We start from the raw sequence: 14,125 nt of genomic DNA on the forward strand, positions 1-14,125 counted from the left end.
CACCTTGGTAATATTTTCAATCAAATGAGTAATGTTTATATTTATGTTATTTTAACTTCTTTTTTAAAATATTAAATGGGAGTTAGGCAGATCTACTACTAGAAAAGTTATAATTGATCATAAGAATGCTCAATAATGACATAGTCAAATGACAGAAGCAAGGAGGCCAAGAAGTCAGCAATCTTAGTGGTCTTTCTATAACAAAAAGCAATGTCTACCCTTTGGAACTTGGATAGTAGGAGATTTATCTTCTTTGTAAGAGTTCTTAATCTCCATAGAATCTCACACCTACCCTTTGGAACAGGTTGCCATTATTTCATTTTCTTTATGTTTCTTCTTTAATTATTGTCATATATTATTGTTTTTTTTTTTTCTCTTTGTGAAGTATTTTAATGCTTAAAAAAGTTGTTGGTTTAATAATTGCTTCTATTTGTTTTTGAGAGCTTCTATTAAAACATCAATTTTTTACTTATAACACACCAATCTTTTTTGTTTTTACTTAAAACAAAAGTATTGATGTGTTGTAAGAACATTTTGGTGTGCCAATAGAATCTCCCTTATTTTTAATTTAAAAAATCTAAGTTTATTCTTAATTTCTTATTTTATTTAAAAATAAAATAAAACAAAATGGTTCTTTGGTAATTTAACAAAAGGGCATTATTGTCATTTGGAAGAAAGCAATAATTTGGTAAAATGTGTCTAAAGCGGTAAAGATCGAACTCTTCAGTCCTTAAACCGTTCAAGACATGTGCCCCAAAAGCAAGACCAAATGTTGGTCGGTGTCGCTTTCAAATATTTTATGCTGCTTACCAACAAAACTTCCAAAGGAATGATTCAATGGTTTCAAGGTTCACTGAATCTCAATGTTCCATTATAGAAACACCTACCACGTGGGTGTCTTTTCAGCTTTAGTTAATATATATAAAATAAAAAAAATGGGCTCATCAAAGATTAGCTTTTCAATATGGGCTTGAACCCCTACAGTCCAACATTGCAGTTGTCCCTTAGTGGGCCCAAGAGTGTATCATCATATTGGGGTCACTAAGATACAATGAACCCAAATAATTAAGTTAAAGAGTTTTATATCCTTTATCTTATGTTTATAGGGTTGGAAGTTTTCCATATCTGTCATCTTTACAAGGTTTTCTAAGATTTGGACTCTAACCATAAATAGTAATAAAAAAAAATAGCAAACTTAGAGAAAAAGAAAGCTGGCTGACACGTGCTGGCAGAACTGACTTATTTTCAGTTCCTAGGAGGGAATTGATAGTATGGACCACCTTTCCATCATACTAAAATAAGCCTTAACTCTATCAATGAGTTTGATCTCATTAACTTTTCTGTTTAATTAGCTTTCTTATAAAACCTAGTTCATAACTTTGTCAAGCAATCAAATTTTGGTGGGCCCAAAAATGATGCAATAGATGTCAATCAGTGATTGGCCTGGCGAGAGTTAGGATCTTGATCAAGAAAAGTATGGGATGGGCTGATTCTTTACAAGCCCACCCTGAATTTTGGTTCAAGTCGGGACTTCACAGTGTTAGAGCCCAACCAGTCCCGATCTACTCTGGTAAGAATAAATTATAAATGTAAAAAAATCCATTTTTACTCTCTATTGGAATTCCCAATTGAAGGGTCCATCTAGATGTCATGTTGATTGCCATAAGCGAATCAGATTGAACTTGAGCTCCTCGAGAATGCCTTGAAGTTCATGATGAAGCATCGATTTTGAATTATCGCAAACAACTATGGCTATCAACACACCTCCTTCGTGGTCTCTTAAATGGCTCCATAACGTCTTCTAGAAGCTGAGAAGGTACCATCGGTGTTGGGAAATCATGCTCTGTAGTTTGGTTTGATCCATGAGCCATAGATACGCTTCCTAAGAGTGAAATTAGCTAGCAACTCCGTGCATGCATGAAGGGTCTATTATAATCCGAGTCCTCTAAATCCTCCATAAGGTCTTCAAACTTGAACCAAATCTCCTCCAGGATGTTGTGAAAAATCGTGGAAGAGTTTTTTAATTTGTTTTGAAAGATTATATTGCACATTTCCCTCCAAATATGGTAAATGAAAGCGCGAAACGTGGCTTGTGTCAAGTTTCAACTGATAAATGATAGAGCTCCTTTTGAAGTTGGTAGTTGCCTACTCGACCTCTTCCTCCCATGCACCTACCCATGGATCTACTAACAAGACATCTCCTCAAGATCTTGATCCAAATAGGACTCACGAAATTGTGAAAAAATTGCAATAGTAAAAATAACACAATTGCATAAATCACAATGATCTACATGGTTTGGCAGTGTGCCTACGTCTATGGAATAGAATAAGAAAAATCACTATTTTCTCAATTAAACTTTACAACTTTAGAGATCTCTATTTATATAACCGAGAATTATCAAAATAAGTAAAACTCCCCAAAATAGAAAATCTCTTAAGAAAATATTACACAATTGCCCTTTTTATATTCCTTAAAAAATTCAGAACGAGGGCAAAAGAACGTTGCCCCCTTCACCCCCACTTGCTAACTGGGTAGCAAGACCCCCACAATTCTGCGTAGCGCAACAGAATACAAAACATTTACAAAATAATGAAATTACATTGACTAAAAAGGTGATCAATGTCTTCTTTATGAGAGTGGCAAAGCCTATTGAAATTCTTCTTTATTATCAACTTTATCAATCTCGCAATTCAACCTAAAGACTATTGCTAGTTGGTCTAGAACCCGCAAAGAGTTTAGAGTTGGATACAATGCAACCCGCCCCTCTAAGGTTGCAATATGTCTTAGCTTGGGTCAACCCAAAGTTGCCGATTGACAGCCCTAAAGGAAACTAAGTGAAAGCTGTCGTCGCTAATCTCTATAAATAGGATCATTCCACACTCAAAAAAAAAAAAAAATGTATGCAACATTCTTCCCCCATACTCTTACTCTGACATTTTTTCTATCTAAATTGACCTTAGCATTAGAGTGGTTATGGATTATGGTGCAAGGGGACCTATTGGAAGAAAAAGACCCACTCAATTTAGATATTTAGAATTGGAGATTTTGGATTTTTGCATTCATAAGGTGTATCCTGTGAGCACATGTCAAGATGGATTTTAAACATTTTTTAAATGCGCATTTAAAGGTTCATTTGATTGAAAAAAAATTAGGCATTTTGATTCACACCATTTGTGTCATTTCTATTTGAGCCTAGCTACAACAGCTTGAAATAGCACTCAAATATGCAGAGAATTATCCATTTTCCTCAAGTGTATAACCCTTGTATCTTGAGAGAAAAAAAGCATCTAGTACCACTTCGAGTGTTATTTCAAGGCAATGTAGCATTTAGTTTCAACTTGCATCCATGTATACATTTTCAACTGGAGTGAAATGAATCTACGGACATGTGCGCGTCACCACATCAAGGTGTCCCTCGTGTGTCCCCCGTTGAGGTCACTACAACACTACTCTTTCAATAGTGCTATCATGAGATATAATGAGTTCATCGGATTAATTTTGGTTCGAATTTATGCTTGGACTAGGCTAAAATTTCTTGGATGGTTGGCCATAAGTTTAAACCATATATTAATTATTTTAGGCTCAATTTATTTATTTATTTTTGTACAGAAAGAAAAACCCAAAATATGTTTGTTAATGGATTATGGATCCTATTAGGATCTAGTGTCTTGTGAAAAAAGATGAAAACCTTATGTTTAAAATATGAAATCTAATGGTCCAGATAAAACATATCCCTAAGATAAATCCTGACTATTGAATTTTGTGATTTTCATGAGTCAACAGATCCTTATTCAAACTAAAATTTTATTAATTAATTAATAAATAATAATAATAATAATATTAGCAAAGCCATCATCTCTTTCCTCTAATGTTTCATTTCTTCGTATTCTTTGGAAACGGTGTTTAAAGTGAGAAGTCCATCTTCTAGTTTGATGTATCGATGGAGATGGTGATACAAATCTCACTAACATTTGCTTAGTAAAACTTTTTTCTCCAATTAAAAATCAATTTATCAAATATATATATATATATATATATATATATATATATATATATATATATATATATATAGATATATATAGAGAAATGTTCAACACCCTACACTTTACCCTACGCTTTACCAAATGTGTTTGGTCCTAAATGGGTTAGAAGTTTTGAAATGGGCTGATTTTTGGTGAGGATGATCTCCTCACCATAGAGATCATCCTCACCAAAAATCAGCCAATTCCAAAACTTTTAACCCATGTAGGACAAAACACGTTTGGTAAAGTGTAGGGTAAAGCATAGGGTGGTGAACGGGACCCATATATACATATGTGTGTGTGTGTGTGTGTGTGTGTGTGTGTGTGTGTGTGTTATGTGTTGTTTCAATATGGAAGCAAGGGTCGATGTATATAGAGGGCAGATCACCAAACCACTAAAATCCGCGTTTTTGTTCTATATGGGTTAAAAGTTTAGGAATGTACTGACTTTTGGTGAGGATGATCTCTACAGTGAGGAGATCATTCACACAAAAAATCAACCTACTCCAAAGCTTCTAAGCCCAATTTACAAGTTGAAAAATCGTGGACAGTTCCTTTATTTGTAAACCACTTTTGATGTGGTTAGAAGTTTCTGAAACTTCTAACCCCAATTTACAAGTTGAAGAATCGTGGACAATCCATTTCTTTGTAAACCACTTTTGACGTAGTTAAGATTTCAGAATGGGCTGATTTTTTGTGAGGATGATCTCCTCAATCAGCCCATTCTATAACTTCTAACCTATATAGGACAAAAAGCTTGGGTATATATATAGGGCTGGGATCCCTTGACTCCTAAGAATGACTTAAGAAAAAAACACATGATCCCAACCCTTTAAATGCAAAATCCAATGGTTGAGATTTATCCTCGGGATAAGTATATTCGAGATTTGTGTTATCAAGAGACTCTTAAATCTCGACTGGATTTTGTTTTTAAAGGGTTGGGATCATGTGTTTTTTCACGAGTCATTCTTAGGAGTCAATGGATCGCAACACACACACACCCCCTTGCATCCATATTGAAACAACACATAACATAATTATGTTTTTTGATAAATTGATTTTAAATTGGAGAAGAAAGTTTTACTAAGCAAATATAACTAAGAATAGTGTCACCAAGTTCGGTTGTCAATGCTTAGGGAGACAATGTTTTGTCCTATATGGGTTAGAAGTTTTAAATTGAACAAATTTTTTGTGAGGAAGATATCTATTGCGAGGAGATCATCCTCACAAAAATCAGCCCATTTCTAACCCCATCAAAAGTTGTTTATAAGTTGAGGAATTGTGGACTATCAATTTTTTGTGAGGACGATATAGGACAAAGTGTTGGCTCCCTAACGGGACTAGTGATAAAACACATGATCCCAACCAGTTAAATACAAAATCTAACAGTTGAGACATGTGCATCTTGATGACACATATCTCAAATATTGTGTGTATGATTTATTTTAAATGGATTTTGCAATTTATCTACTTAGAGGCTTTCTTTCTAGACAATGACTTGTAGGCTAGATCTTCTCTAGAGGCTTTGTGTGACTTAATTTCTCTGGGCTTCAAGTGACTTATTGGAAAGTGTTAATTTGCCTTCTAGAAAAGGATTTAGTTTACATCACTTAGATGTTTTTCTCAAGGTTGTACATGATTTTACTAATCTTTTTGCTTCTCACATTATCAATTGAGAGAAAGGCTTAGCTTTCTTTGGAAAAGGACGAGTAGTGCTTGATCTTATGTGGAGGCTTGGTAAAACTTCTTTTCTACTCAAATTTTGTGGTTCATCAATCAAGATTATTGTTTTCTATCTAAAAATGGCTTATAAGTTTGATTTACTCTAAATGATGTTTTGTCTTTGGAGAATGGCGTGTGAGCAATATGATCTCCTTTGAAATATGAGTACTACCTTCTTGAAAGAAAAAAAATGATCTACAATGTGGAAAAGGTAGTGTGATCATCTTCGGAGTTGGAGACTAAGTTCTCTAAGAGATTCCTAAGTTTAATTTATCTAAGAAAAATGATCCAAGATCTAGAGATGGGCTTGAGAACTTGTATATTTTATGAGAAAAAGATCATCCAAGATCTATCTTAATCTGCTTGGCTTTGGTATTTATAACTTATGGTGGAGTTTACTTTCCCAATATCCTACTAATTTGATGGGCCTTTCTTAGATCGGTCTAAATGTCGAATCAGTCTCATTCAAATTTGATTGTTTAGGGATTTTTGATGGGGCTCACTCAATTTTTTTTGGTTATAGACAAACTTTGATTCTTGCATTGATCCATTTTTAAAAATGGATTTGATGACCTTAGTATGGACCAATGTTTGATATGATATGGATCACTTGAACATGTTTGGACCTTGATTTTATTCGAAAACCTAAGTCTGGACCATAGAAGGCCCATTCAAGGCATCGAACCCAATTTGAATGTATGGTACCCACTTACAACTCCTAGGGCCTTGCTTATGACTCGTAAGGATATACAACCTTTATGTAATTTTCAATATAATGGCTTGGAGGAACAATATTCATTGTGCCTACCCCAAAATCTTTGTGATAGTAGTTATTTTAATTTTTGCATGCAATTTTGATGTCAAGAGTAGTATATAAGTTCAACTGCAATGACCATGTGTCATTGTTGGAAGACTGCCTATAAATATAATGTGTAACATTACCTTTGTTTTTTTTTGTTTTTATGTGGCTTGTATCTGGGCTTTGCTTAATCTATAGACCATGGTCTTGCCCAAGGACTAATCCAGGGGTATGTGCAACGCCCGCACATCACACACACCAGGTAAGTGAGGGTGTGCCCTTGCGGGTGGGCCCGAGGAATTAATGCTCATATTAGGTATAAAACTTGCTACTTATGGACATTAATCGTTTATCTGTCCGAAATTATCTTTGAGCCAACCCCAACCCACTTGGGTAACATTAGCTTTGGTTGATGATAGTGACTAATCCCATCCAAAGGGTAAGGGGATACCTTGTGATATTAATGAAAATAATAAGAAAAAAATAGGGTAGATGAAGCCCTTTAAGATAATCTTCAGCTGACTAAGCATTCATTTAAAGTAATAGTTGCATTCCTCACCGACCGACTAATAATCACACTTCGAATACGTATTAAACCAGATGAATCATTACAAAGTTATTGAATTGAACACGTGGCATTACATGCACAACCCCCCCAAAACACCATCACATCATCAGGACCCTTTAAATCTTAAGAAAATAGGGTTTACTTTCATGTAAAAGAATTTTGTTTTTTCCCAACTTAATTAATGTTACAAGTGGGGGACAAGGTGATAACTTGAGACAGAAAGATGAATGATGTTTTCCTCCACCTTATCTTGTATTGAAATATCCCAATACCCATCAGATCAATCATCAAATATTCTAAGATGTTTTATTGAAAAGGTGTTGGTGTTCTTTGAAAAAATTTGAATAAATTCCATTAGTTTTTCTTAAATATTAAAGGAATTGTGATAATCTAGCACTCTTTTTTGTACACTCTCCGAACTATAATTCACAGAATCATACATCTTTGTCCTTATGTATCCTGAAGCAAAGGATCTACGATTTTGTGAATGGAGCGTATAAAAAAGAACGTCAGATTATCACTTCTCATATTAAAAGTCAAAAGTGTGTTTGACAACCAAAAATTATTTTTAATTGTGAGATACGTCCTAACAATTTTTTTTTTTTAAAAGGTCAACAGGATTAAGACAAACCCAGATCAGTTACAACCGAAAAATTAGGACACCATAGGCATCCTGATAAACAACAAAGACAAGGTCGTTAGAGAAAAACTCACAATCTAATTCAAACAAGGTCGCTAGAGAGCAACTCAAAATGAGTATGAATTGAACAAATAGTAAGCTAGACATCTATATTTTGGTGGAATCGAAGAGTACGCCTTATTATTTTTTATGTATCAGTTGAATTGGTATCATTTGACATCGAAGTCAATACCACATCTCAGATTCAAACCTCACATGGAACGACCTAGGGAAAGGACTACATGGGAAACAAAAAGAAGGGTATTAATTAAAATTCATCACAAAATTAATTTCGGAGAAAGACTTATCTTAGAGCCCAAAATGAGGATTTTAAGATGAAAATCACCATACATGGACTCGGGGGTGTCGTTGTCCAACTACAAAATTGTTGGAAAAAATCTATTTTTATTTTTTATTTTTGTGACCCAGTGATTTATTGGAGCTACGATTTAAGTGGGTCCCACAATTTATTTGAGGCGGGATCATTTGGAAAGTTATTCTTCTCATTGAAGAGAATAATATCATGTATTTCGTTATCAAAAATCACTTTTTGGTGAATAAGAAATCGACTCCAAACAACCTTTACTAGCCATGGTTTGTTGTATGTGGATTGTAGAATTATTGAGTATATTAGTGAAATTCTTTATTCCCACATCAGAAAGGAATAAGAAAATTGTTTAATTCTTTTATAGAAGTTCTCATATCACTTAAATGAATGTGAGAGAGAGACTTGGATAAGTCCACACACGTGCACAAGGGTCCATGGGCTCAAAAAGGATTTAATCCATTAGTCTAAAAAATTCTTAATGCGTGTGCGGATACACGATGTGCACTCAAGGAGAGTGTAAATTTCGACAATTTGACTTCACGTGGGCACACGCGACGAGTCATTTAAAAGTACAAACTTACCATTTAATTCGTTAGACGTATAGATTATAATGCTACCTCTACACGTGTAAGATAAATCCGTGGGCATCAAGTTGTGAGAACAAAATTATCTTAAGGAAATTGTGTTCAACACAAATCTTGGTAAAACTTTATTTTGTTCGATTCTTAGTATCTACAAGATAACAGAAACATGGTTACAACCCCGAAAGATAGACTTATTTGTATTGTTTGGGTTCGTATCACTACCCATATTTTTTATCTTGAAGTATGGAATCTATGCTTAAAACTATAAATTCATGATTTCTTGAGTCATCATTTCAAATGAAAGTAGAATAATAAGACCAAGAAGACATAAACCCCCGACATCAAAAAATAAGAAAAGACCAAACCCTATTAGATACACCTCAAAAGCATAAAGACATCCACACCTTAATTATTCCTTTTTTATATTCTATTAGATACATCTCCAGCCACCTTATTTTGTGAATTGGATTGGATCCAAACCCTAATCTATTGACTGTACCCAAGCTTTTCAATTACCATTTTTTAATGTATTTGGGTGGGTGGACTGTCATTAGTTTCACACATCATCAATAATACAACACACACTGCCCGTCCAGATGCAGACATCCCTACTAAAGTTTCTCAAGCACTAAATCTCATGATGTAGGCAGTTGATTCCATTACTACAAGTTATTCGAAAGTTGCTTGATTTGAATTTGGGTATCTGTGTTAGAATGTTTTGAAAATTAATAAGTTTTAATTAATGTTTTATTTTAAATATGCAATTTCTAAATTAACAACATTACTGTGTTTTAAAAATTATTTTGGTGTGACACATAATGTTATTTTTAAATGAGTTGATTAATTGTTTAACTTATTAATTAAGATAATAATAAAGAACTGTCATGCAATCTAATGGTTTCAATTCAAAATTGGGTTGTAGTTTTCCCATAGCACAAGAGTAATAACCTATAAAACTAACTACATACATTTAAAAGAGTGAACATTATTGTCTTATATATCAAACTGAGTCATGTTATTCTTACTACTCCTCAACTGTATTCCCGCTTCTGAGATCACATGAATATCATGTTAAACAATCCAACCATACAACAATTAAATTGGACATACCATGTATGGAGCACATTCGCACATGCATTGTGATAAGGTGACTCCCCCACATATACATGATCTACGGTTCTAGCACATGTTACGTCAAGGCAGTCGATTAAGTATGCCACGTGAGGGAGTCAATTAATCATTACTCTTCTCGCATAAATCAATCCATAGCGCTATTACAAACTAGAATCTTGTTAGAGTGACATTAAAATCGACATCAATTCACACATTGCTGACATGGAGGTGAGCACAGAACCAAATATGTTTTTCACTTGTATCGATGAAAAACATCTATGGATCCATAGATACATCCACGTCAGTAATACGTGAATCTATGTCAATTTCAATGTCACTTGAGCATTTTCCTACTAACTATTAGAGAAAATATGTTGTTGTATAGTGTTCAAGATTCAAAACAATCACAATAATCGTCCATATTAAGGGCCATATAAAGTAGATGTAACCTATGAGAAAATAACAAACAGTATACATTAGAAAAATATTTATTAACTGACTTTAATTCTAGTTAAAATATTTTAAATTATATTCTCAAATTCCTCAAGAGAAGTCCAGATCCACTCAAATGTACCAATAAAAAAAATTAAAAAAAAGAAAGTTCATGTCAACTGTGAAACATGCATGAAAAGTAATATTAGAAAAGATTGATTTAACAAAGGGTGATAATCATCCTTGTGAGACAGCTCTTTAAAATTTATGACTCACAAGTTACTACAGCAAAAGGAGAGAAAGTTAGGCAAGTGTGCACTCACCCCACACATTTAATAATAATTGAAAGTTGACTTACATAATAATACATAATGGTACACTATATATAACCAAAACCACCACGACCACCAACAACAGCCTTCTCTTACTACAACCAATCAAGGTGTTTCTTGATCTTTATTGGCATTTGAGATCCATTTGATCTAACATGGAACAGAAAGTTGTGCTTCGAGATCCATTTTATTAACTCGAGTGCTCCTACTGTTTCTGGGTTTCTCTTATGTTCTAATGTCTTTGGGTGCTGTTCCTCTATCTAGTAATATTTTATTACTTTTAAGTTTCACTTTTTTTGTAGAAGTTTTTGTGGGTTTTATTGATGTTTTAGTTATTTTTCTATATAAAGATACTAAGATGTGTAGAATGATACATGGTTTCAGGGAGCCTTAGATTAGCTGATGAAGAGCCATCAGTCCAACTGTTGGTGCATCAGGTTAATTCTCTCTCTATCTCTCTCTCTCTCATATATTACTCAACTCCACATCATTTTTTTGCCATGTGGCACACTTTTAACTGTCCGATTCTAGTTAGCCCGTTGATAGGTGACCTGGCTTTTGAAGTTCAACCAATGTTTTAAAAAATCAAACCCATCGGGCCACCGATTCATAAATATTCCTGTTTATGAACTCTATGATTTAGTAATACTTGAATCCAACAGTTAGAAATCGCCCATCATGCTGACTCCTTGGTGGGTAAATTGACTAAAAGGTGACCACATGGTAACAAAATTTGATTTTTCCTGACTCATTTATTTCAAAGAATTTGTTGTTGTTGTTGTTGTTGTAACTGTAAGAGTGTATAATTATAGAAGAAATATTTTCCTAAGAAAATCAATTATCGAAGTAAAGTTTCTCAAAAAATAGTTATTTGATTGCACTTAGTATATAATCTTTTTCCTTTTTTTTTTATAACGGGGTGTTCAGACTCACGTCCGACTAGGGGCCGGGACCACATGAGCCAAGGCATATTGGTCCCTCCCTTGGATGCGTGCAACACCCGCACATCACATGCACCAGGTAAGTGAGGGAGCGCCCTCGTGGGTGGCCCCAAGGAAATATTGCTCATACTGGATATCGAACACACAACCTACGGACTCTCACCACTTATTGGTTCCGAACTTTTCATTGAGCCACCGTTTAAATAATCTTAAAAAGAGAGTTTTTTTTTTTGGAATACAGTGATGAGACAAATATTTAACCTGATATTCAATGTCAAGATTCTGTCTCCTTCAACCTCAATAACAACATAGAATATATTGGGGAAAACGAGGGAAACTAGTTGAAGATGATAGATTGAAGACGACGTTGTATAAGTTAAAGAATAATTCTAAAGTTTGAAGAGTTTGAATTCAATTCCCAAAGAAAAATCAAGGGTTTTTTATTGAAGGTTGAAGGTGAGTATTTTGGTCAACTTTTATTATTATCCCAAACAAGAACAAAATGAAAAGGGTATCTCATGACATCATGGGATACTGCACGAGTATGTTTGGAAAATGGGTGTAAAGTTATTGAAGTTGAGAGAAAGTTGTTGTTGATATTGAACCAACTCGCTTGATTGAGTGTATTGTTTAGTATTTAACTTATTTAAGTATGTTGTCCGGATGTTGAATTGTTTGGTAATTTGCCATCTGGAATTTATTGAATGAGTTTGAAAAAAAAAATTAAGAATATCAATAAATAAAAATTAAACCATTTTGACATATATCTAACCTACTTTTGTCTTCTTTGAAAGTCGTATTTCTTTCCTTCAAATTGTCTAAACAAGATGAAAGATGTGGATATGCGAATCATTATGTTTTTTTATGCAAATTATTCATTTATTTAATAAAAGAATATGTAAAATAGAGCTGGACCTTTACTAACCTCATCTATGGGTTGATATGTTTTCCAATAAAACCACACAAACAAGCAAATTTCTTTTAATAAACATTTTGAAGGAAAAAAAAAAAAAATGTTAAAAAATCAATTTGAAAAGAAAGAAAAAAAATCAAACAAAAAATGTTTTAAAAGGGGGAAAAAAAAAAGATTGAAAGCATAACAAAAATTAATCAATAGTTATAAACATAAAAATAAAAATAAAAACCCTAGTAAGAAATAGGAGCATACCTATCTTTTTTTATTTTTATTTTTTTTTTTTAAAGGAGGAGAGTAACTATATGAGAAGATTTTGGTATATTAACAAAGTTCGGATTCGGTAATTATTCAGTGGGGATTCAATTCGGTTGATTTGGATAAATTCTAGGAAAGTTTCATAAAAAATTGGTGAAAATTTCAGAGAATACAAAAATTATGTTTTTGGTTTTATTACCAGAATAACTCATTTTCAAAAACCGCCCATCCTACTCTTGACATAAAATTCCAAAAGTGCATAAAGGATATAAAGATTACCATATTCCCTGATTAATCAATTACTTGTCAATTATTTCATTGATTCATCAATTTAATCGGCTAGTCATTCATTCAAAGAATTTTACCAATTTTTTAAAAAATTGGAGAATTTCGTGACTATGGATTTTGGAGAGTGATAACATCAGATGCTTAGTTTGGATCATGAGAACAAAATAACCACGACATTGCTTCAACAATCACATAGAAAGTTGTTTTGTCTTCTTTTTTTTTTTTTTTTTTTTGGCTTATTTACATTGGAACACTTGTATAGTAAACTTGATTAAGTCTTTCAGGGTTTCATGGAACAAGAAAACTATGCAAAACAATTAGAAGAAGAAAGATTTGTACATGGAAGGATTGATCTTGAAGGTCCTGATCGTGACTACCCAGGAACAGGTGCAAACGACCACCATAACCCTAAGTCCCCTGGAAGAAGTTAGAATTTTATCTTCTTTATTTCTATGGATGCAAATTAGCAATCAAAGTAAGAGGGTTTGTGATCTTAATATCTACTATTTTGTTATAGTGGTTTCTCTTTTAATGTAAATATATATATATATTGGATTAATTCTACAATTTTGATATTTAAGATGACATCTTAAATATGGAAAAAAAAAGTTGTTTTGTATCTAAATGTTGATAAAGAGTGATTTATAGCCAGTTTCCTCTAGTGTAGATTTCAATTATTCTTCTTGAAGTATTTTTGGTGTGGTGATTTCAATATGTGGTTCAAGTTAAAGGGACAAAGTTCGGGTTCGGGAATAATTCTTCAAGAGAAAGCTTTGGAAAAAATTGAAAAAAGTTGATAAAGTTGAGAAAATAACAGATAAATTAAAAAGTAAAAAATAATTATTTTAAGTATAACAATGTAAAAACATGTATATTATATATTAAATGAAAAGATGTTAAAAACAAAATAATCTGTTATTTTTTTTAATCAGGATTAAATCACGATTAATTGTGATTTTTTGAAAAAATCATGATTTAATAGACAACTATTAAAATTGTAATTTAATCGTGATTTTTTTTTAAAAAATCTCAGATTTTTGTCACTATGGTTCAAGTAAAGCAAAAAAAATATTTTAGTAGGAAAAATTATTTTTCCAAGAAAAAAAGAATTTCTCCAAAATTGTTGTGCTAACTATTTGTAGAGG

The 14,125-nt window shown here is 33.0% G+C and overlaps 1 long non-coding RNA gene across 2 annotated transcripts; it reads left to right on the forward strand.

Annotated features, from left to right (window-relative positions):
* The first annotated feature begins 10,721 nt into the window (after positions 1-10,721).
* Positions 10,722-13,641, forward strand: LOC147383732 (uncharacterized). 2 transcript variants are annotated; one of them, XR_015172813.1, is made up of 3 exons: positions 10,722-10,843; positions 10,965-11,017; positions 13,265-13,641. It is a non-coding gene; the product is annotated as an uncharacterized LOC147383732 (long non-coding RNA). The 2 variants fall into 2 exon arrangements; XR_015172814.1 differs by having other exon boundaries at positions 10,757-10,825.
* Positions 13,642-14,125: the final 484 nt, after the last annotated feature.

The sequence above is a fragment of the Akebia trifoliata genome, chromosome 15, assembly GCF_017979445.1.
Source record: "Akebia trifoliata isolate Shusen 1 chromosome 15, ASM1797944v1, whole genome shotgun sequence".
Lineage (NCBI taxonomy): Eukaryota > Viridiplantae > Streptophyta > Magnoliopsida > Ranunculales > Lardizabalaceae > Akebia > Akebia trifoliata.